Raw genomic sequence first — 7347 nt, 5'->3', positions numbered from 1 at the left:
ACAAATTAGTATAATCCATATCTGCATATCTTATCTGGTATATTGCTATAATAAATTAATTTCCAGTGTAAAGCAAAACAATCCTTTTAACTAGTGGCCTTAGTTCATTTGTCTTGTAAGATTAGCATTTCCATCTTATTACTAGGATGCGTAGGGAGGAATTACCTGGTTGCTTTACATCAAAGCAAATTTTAATTAGCTAACGATACGAACGTTTTTTGCCAAGTTAATGTGCTATTGTAATTGCATGTCCAAAGAACTAATATGTATTTATCACCTGATATTCACATTCAAATGCAAATGAGCATTTCTAAAAGCATAATCTCAAAGGTCTTTAAAACACCAAGAGCATATCTTAAAGTAAGCTTATTCTTTCTGTTTCTATTTAGTCATCCGTGACTCTTCGGAAGATCATGTTCCTGGAGTTGGGGTCAGGTGCCCCTTGGGCTACTTTCCGTGTGGCAATATCACCAAGTGCTTGCCCCAACAACTTCACTGTAATGGTGAGGATGACTGTGGGAATCGGGCTGACGAAGACAACTGTGGTACGTGGCTGAGAATTTTCTTTGTGTCTAGCACCTGCAGTCATTGAAACCCATGCAGAGCTCACGCTAAATAGAGAGCTGCAGAGTGTTAGGAAAAGTTAAATATTTTGCAGAGGATACAGCAGGTCTTTGGATTAGCTAATAAAGCTACCCAACAAGCCATTTGCTAGGAAAGAAGGATGGACCACTTTTTGTTTGTGTATGATATCAGTTTATCCAATTTTATCCCTGCTTTGAACTTGTTTGCATGTGTCAGTTTGATGCGTGCAAACGGACTTACTTGATCTAGCAAAGACTTCTGCTGAGCACTTACAGAGTTCATTTAAAACTTAATCTGACTTTTAAAGCTGTCTGGGAAACATAACTTGGAAGAATTTTCAGGTTTTCCAGAAATCGTTTATGTCTTAGTTTGGGAAAAAAACTGACTGTGTGGGTGTGCTGTGCAAACTGCATTGCCACCAAGCTTTGGGGTTTGGAAACATTAAAATCTCAGGGAATACACATAGTCAGATCACTGCTGCCTGTCGCGATCCTTGTCACTCCTGGCCCTTCTGGATTGTAGCCGTGAACCTGACCTGGTTTCTAGGCTTTACCTCTGCTGCAAACTGAGTAGGGCCAGGGCACGGGCTTTGCAAGGGCACTTATCTGTCCACTCTGCGTATTTGTGAGCATGGCCCTGGCACAGCTTTAGTCTATGCTGAGCAGCATCTCTCGCGCAGTGCCTGGACAATTCTCAGAGGGTGGCATAGACCTGGGATAGCTTGGGGAAGGCTTCCCTGTATTTTCTGAGAAGAGAGCTTTGTCATTTTCTTGTAAGCTGTGACTGCAGGGAGAGAAAATTTGCCATAGTACATTTTATTTAATGGCATTGTCAGCTTACTAACAGCCTGGATAGTTTCAGAGCTGCTCTCCAGAACTGTTGATCCATGGCAGATGGGGAAACTAGACTTCCTCTTCCTTAGTAGCTTGCCTGTAGCCATGGAGGGCAGCCAGGTGCATGGTGCCCTGCCTCACACACGTGTTTGCGTGTCCCAGCCAGGCACGTTGACATCAGAGCTGGGTGCAGGGCAGGAGGGGAGAACTAAAACATCGAGTGAAACTTCCAAGCTATGTATACTGAAAGAAATCTTATGAAAGAAATTTCAAACAAAATATAGTAAAGGTGTTTTTTGCAAGCATTCTCAGCAAAGTCAATGAAATTTTAGAAATAGATGTTCTCATTGTGTATCTGTGAAGTTGATTTTTGTACCTATGTGTGGTATCTTATTCTTATACCTATCAAATTTCAGCATCTTATTCCATATGAAATTTTTTAATTCTAATCCCATCCCATGGACCTGCAGCTTTTTCTGTGTCATTTGCTGATGCCATAAACATAATTTCTGTTGTCAGTAGTCAAAATCCTTAACAAAATTAGCTCTTGTTCTGTTCTTCTGTAATCATCTTGCCCTACAATGGCAGAAATTGCTGATGGTGGTGCCCTCTTACGTTTAAGAAGCCAGAGAACAGTAAACAGTTGGGTTATCCATGTTTCATTTCTGTATAGTAACAGGAAGTCTATCGTACAAGGACTTGCTGAAAGTGTACATCTTGATCAAATGGCTATTAGGATATACACAGATTCATAATGGGATGTACAAGACAGTATAGCCTACAAGACAATTCAGCTGCAGTATTGAATCCTCTTCTGGGTATAGTAATTCAAGAATGAGTTACCCTCAATTTCTGAAAGCCTAAATTACAAAAGGTAAGGAGTCATTATATCGATTTACTGGGAAAACTAAACTATCAGGTTTTTTTCTCATATCTTGATCTCATATTCTCATTTAGGAATGCATACCATGTATAAAGCATTAAGGTGATATTCAGCAGTAACATTTTCTCAAAAACTGGTGTTGCAGTAAAACTTTGTTCAAATAAAGGAAGAGTTTCTTCCTTGCCTGAGAACATGGAATGACCTGATGAGATATTGTGCAATGCCCCTACACTGTAGTAAGTGTGGGTATCTTTGTGGGATAAGCTCTGTTTTGTGACCATTCATCTTGCTTAAAATCCAAGAAAGGAAACCTCATTGATTAGCTCCCAAGACAAAGAAGCTGTCTGTCTATTTTTTTTTTTGTTCTGCAGTTCCCAGGATCACTCGAGTATGCCTGCCTTATGCCAGTAGTTGTATTTGGTTCCTTCTACCCATTCTCTTAAATTCACATCTAGTTTTCGGTTGACATCATTGCTCCTGTTTACAGAAAAAGCAATACAAAAATGAACATATTCCAGTGTAGTAACTGTTTCATGCAGTACCTTTGGAAATTTTAATCTTTCCCACAGAGTACTTTAATCAAGTAGCTCAACTTTTAAACTCTTCCACACTTTCATCTTTCATTAATTTCAGTAAGAGATTTGAGGTAGCCAGTCTACAACATTCAACCCAACAAGCTTGGGGAGGGAAAAAATCAGTGTAGAACCTCAAAGGAATTTAAAAATAATTTATTTTCTTTTTCCTTAAATGCATGTATGTCAAATACAGCTAAGTAAAGCAACTGCTTTATTAATGATTTCTTCAGTAATGATAAAGAACTATCTTAAGCCTACAGAAAAATCTTATAGTGAAGACTTGCATATATCTTATGTGCAAACCAGAATTATAACATAAGGAAACACAAAGCAAAAATCAGTCATGAACAACAGTTCTTTCTGTGATGGAAAAGACAGTAGTGTTGAAGAAAATGAAAAAAACCCAAAAACACTTCTTTTGAAAACTGTAATACTGCTGTTTGAAAAAAACCCAGGTACTCTAAACACAAGAAAATCCAAAGTCCAGCTGTTCAATACAAGTCACTAAGTGAGCTACTAACAGCAACTGCAACTACTGAAATAGCACTTTTAAGAAACATTGGTGAACAAAACAAGCAGAGAAGCAACTAGCATGAAAAGCCCATGCAGATCTTCCAAGAGAGTTACTTTGTAAAAGTCTCTGCATACCCTTGAAACAAAAAAGGCATCAGTGCAAAATAGACCAACATGATAAGAGCCTCTGAAAATAGTGAAACTAGTTACTCCAACTACCTTGCATCAATTCTGTCCCTTTCCACTTTTAATGAGTAAAGTTCTGTTGTTCTCCACTTCCTTCCTATAGAGATGTTTTTTGTTGTAATCTTTGAGATGATTTGCAATATTAGTACTGTTTCACGCCCTGCATGCCCAGGAAGAGAAAAACTTGATTATAAATATTTCAAACCAAACCGAATCCTCACTGAGATGTGTTCTCAGATATGCTGTAATCACCATTTGTATCCAGCCCACACATAAAGATTGGCTCCATGGTGCCTTCTTCAAATCTTCTTCCTCTTTCACTTCCACCACGCTCTCCATGTCCAAATAATAAACATAAAACTAAGGTCCAGAGAAGTGAAACGACCTGAGATTAGAATCACAGACAGAGCTGGGAACAGACTGTAGGTCTCAGAGTGCTGTGTTAGTGCTTGACCTCAGGGTGTGGACATCCTGCTGATCAGCTCAACTTTAGCATTTCTTCCTCTTCTGGAAGGGGGTGAATTGTAGCCGGCATGTTACAGTAGAGTGGAGCCACTCATCTTTGAAAACTCACATGGCTTTGTTTCACAGATGGGTTTCCAAAATCGATAAAATATTGTGCATTATAACCTGATGGGGAAGAGCTTGAGATAATGTAGTAAACTGCAATAAGAGGAGGCGGCTAGCAATTTATCATGCCCGAAATGGTGGGAGGTCCTTTTTGAGCTATCACTAGATAACCTTAAATGTGCATGGAAAATACAGTCTTACCTTTTGAACTTGAAAACAGTCCATCAAGTAGAAGTGGGTGTACATGCAAATCATAATATATTTTAAAATATGCCTGCAAGTCATAAATATATTTTAAAATAAAAAAATATTTTTTAAAGTTTCAGAATTTGTCATAAAAGCTTACGGTTTTGAGGACTTTCCTTTTTTAGGCTTGAGTATGGCAGTAAATATTTCTCCGCTGTTATGCCCTGTGCTCATCTCTTCTGAAGAACTGAGTTCTTAAAAAGACTGAGTGTATTGTTGAACAGTTTAGCCTGTATCATGTTCACTTTGAGTTATTTTTTGTATCTGTTAGCAAAACTCAAAATGTGTAGAAAAAAATATAGCAATTCCAGCATCCTTCTATGCCCAAGCTTGATTAAAGCTCAAGTTGGCAAAGCAAAGTGAGTTTGGTAGTATTTTGTCCTACTGAAACTACATTTGATTTCAAATATAATGGCTTCAGCCTAATTTTCCAGGGAAGAGCTTTTCCTGTTTATTTACAGCTGTAAGATTTTATGCTGCAACTACTTGATGTTTATAGATGGGAGGTTAGAACAAATGTTTATTTTATTGCTTTTTTAAAGGTGGACAGGAAGGCTAAATACTAGGCACAATTACAAATTCTACTCACCTAATGCAATGGCAGCGTTGACATGGGGGTTGTTCCTATAACAAACAGAGTATTTCTTACATCAAAGACATTACTGTTAATGTATTTTAAACAACCTCTAGGCAAAGCCCTTTGAAGGCCAATGGCATACTAAAAGTAACAAGTACATATTTCCAAGCACACATTAATAGAGAGAAGAATTGTTGAATCCCTGCTTTGACAGTGACGCTTGATGATAAACAAGACAAAATTGATACAACAGTTGATTAATGAAAAACAAAAATAACAGAACAACAGTATTTGTGACGTAGCTTTTCACTGAGTCCACATATGTTTTAGTATATTAAAGTGTGTGTTTGTTTAGAGGAACAAATTCTCACACGTGACAAATTGCAAAAAAAGTATCACTGACTGAATATTTGTTTTTCCTGTGTGATCTTCTAAGACCTTTCAGATTTAAGTCTTTCCTAACTTCCATTAGGGCCTGATAGTACCCAAACATGCAGTCAAAATCTATGTAGTTATTGGATTTATGATGTTCTGTTCTAATTTAAAATGCAAACAGTAAGACCAACATAAAATCTTCAGTCACACCATGTGGGCTTTTGACCACAACATGTCTCATGAAACAAGGCTGAGCCTGGTGAGAACTGACCTGGATTAACTCCACTGAAATCAATGGAAAGGCTCCCACTGTGTTCAGTGAACAAAGAATCATAACTTACCTAAATTAGGAAACTAATGAAAAGCTCAGATGTTTCACAGAATGTTAGGGGTTGGAAGGGACCTCGAAAGATTATCTAGTCCACCCCCCCTGCCAGAATAGGACCACCTAGAGCAGGTCACACAGGAACGCGTCCAGGAGGGTTTTGAATATCTCCAGAGAAGGAGACTCCACAACCTCTCTGGGCAGCCTGTTCCAGTGCTCTGTCACCCTCACAGTGAAAAAGTTTTCCCTTATGTTAATATGGAATCAAAAAAACAATGTCTGTGATTTACATGCTAGCCTTCCTAAATAGTACTGGATAAAACTGTTTGGAAGCACTGTGCTATCACTGATATTTTTTTTTTTTTTTTTTTTTTTTTTCCCCTCTAGATGAGGTGAAGAAATCTAGGTTGTGATCTCCTGCAATTTGTCACAGAAAGAGGAGATACAAAATACAGTATCCTTCCATACAGTCTGTGATATGCAAGTTTCATAAAGAAATTACTTAATTCTTCTTCTCTTAAACTTGATTGGGAGCTGAGTAGGTGCGGTTTATGCTTTGTTTAAAATTAGGGTCACTGTTGTTTCACACTACTAAATACCTCTTATGCTCCATCTCAGAACTGGTTGTTGAAATCGGTTCTTCATTACTAGTAAACCTCTAGAGGAAATGGTTATGTGCAAATAACACAGGTATAAGCCATATTTAGAATAAAAAGTAAGAACTGTTAAAAATTAAAACACCAGCGCTCTTATTAATTTCAAAATCACATGTGTTGGGCCTAATCCCTTGCACCTCTGTAGATTGGATTGCTTCACTATGAATGGGGCATTAAAAAGCAGTGACTACTGTTACATATTTAACTACCACTCTGCTTACTAGCAATAATAAAAGGGGAATGGAAAGAACACCATGCTCGGGTGTTTCATTTTATCTCTTTTCACAAGCAGGGTCTTTAATTATGTAGAGTAGCTAATGGAACAAAGTAGCCTGAGCTATTTTGAGAGCACAAGTTTCCTCAGCGTTTAGAAATTTGGCTTCTGGACAATTTTGCTGATAGTTCTGCAAAACTGGTTTTTTGGCGGTTAGGCAATGGTTGTAGTGTGTTCGCATTTGTTTTTTAATCACAGTGTCATAGTTACAATTTTTCCAGTCCACTGAAGCAAAAACAAACATGCAGATTTAATTTAAGATGTTTCTGACTCTCTGGGGGAGTTCTTCACTGGCTAAACATATTTACCATTGTGTTGCTCCCATGCCTAAGACGTCTCCAGCATTCAGCTCCCCAGCTGTAAAGTTCACTTACAGGTGTTCATTAAGCTCTGTCTAGCTCGTAGGCTGGAAATCAGGGACAGAGGTTTCCAAAAGAACCGGGGCAGGGAGCAGCTGTTTGAAGTCTTGTACCTATTTACCTCTAAAAGCCTCATCTATCACTACATGCCACACAGTCATCGGGTGACTGGCTTGCCTTATTAAATAAGTTATAACATACTACCTCTTTTTTAAAAGGGCCTATAAAATTCAACAGGATGAAAGTAATAACAATCCATATAGATGTCACGCTGTTTTCATACGTGTTTCTGTGAAGGTCTATAAACTTAGAGAGAATTATTGCAGTTCTGTAGATTCATTAAATCATCTTCTTCATTTCCATAGCAAAAATCTGAATTTCTATGGGATG

The 7347-nt window shown here is 38.0% G+C and overlaps 1 protein-coding gene across 1 annotated transcript in view; it reads left to right on the top strand.

The window, feature by feature from the left end:
- Positions 1 to 436: 436 nt before the first annotated feature.
- RXFP1 (relaxin family peptide receptor 1) overlaps positions 437 to 7347 on the top strand; it is a 29781-nt gene continuing 22870 nt past the window's right edge. Inside the window, exon 1 of the mRNA XM_086464037.1 lies at positions 437 to 545. The gene's annotated coding sequence lies outside the window, so the exon portion shown is untranslated. The remainder of the gene's footprint in view (positions 546 to 7347) is intronic.

This window comes from Leptosomus discolor, chromosome 4 (genome assembly GCF_034619465.1).
Source record: "Leptosomus discolor isolate bLepDis1 chromosome 4, bLepDis1.hap2, whole genome shotgun sequence".
In the NCBI taxonomy this organism is placed as follows: Eukaryota; Metazoa; Chordata; class Aves; order Leptosomiformes; family Leptosomidae; genus Leptosomus; species Leptosomus discolor.
The sequence above is the reverse complement of the archived record's forward strand: the minus strand, read 5'-3'. Positions and strand labels throughout refer to the sequence as shown.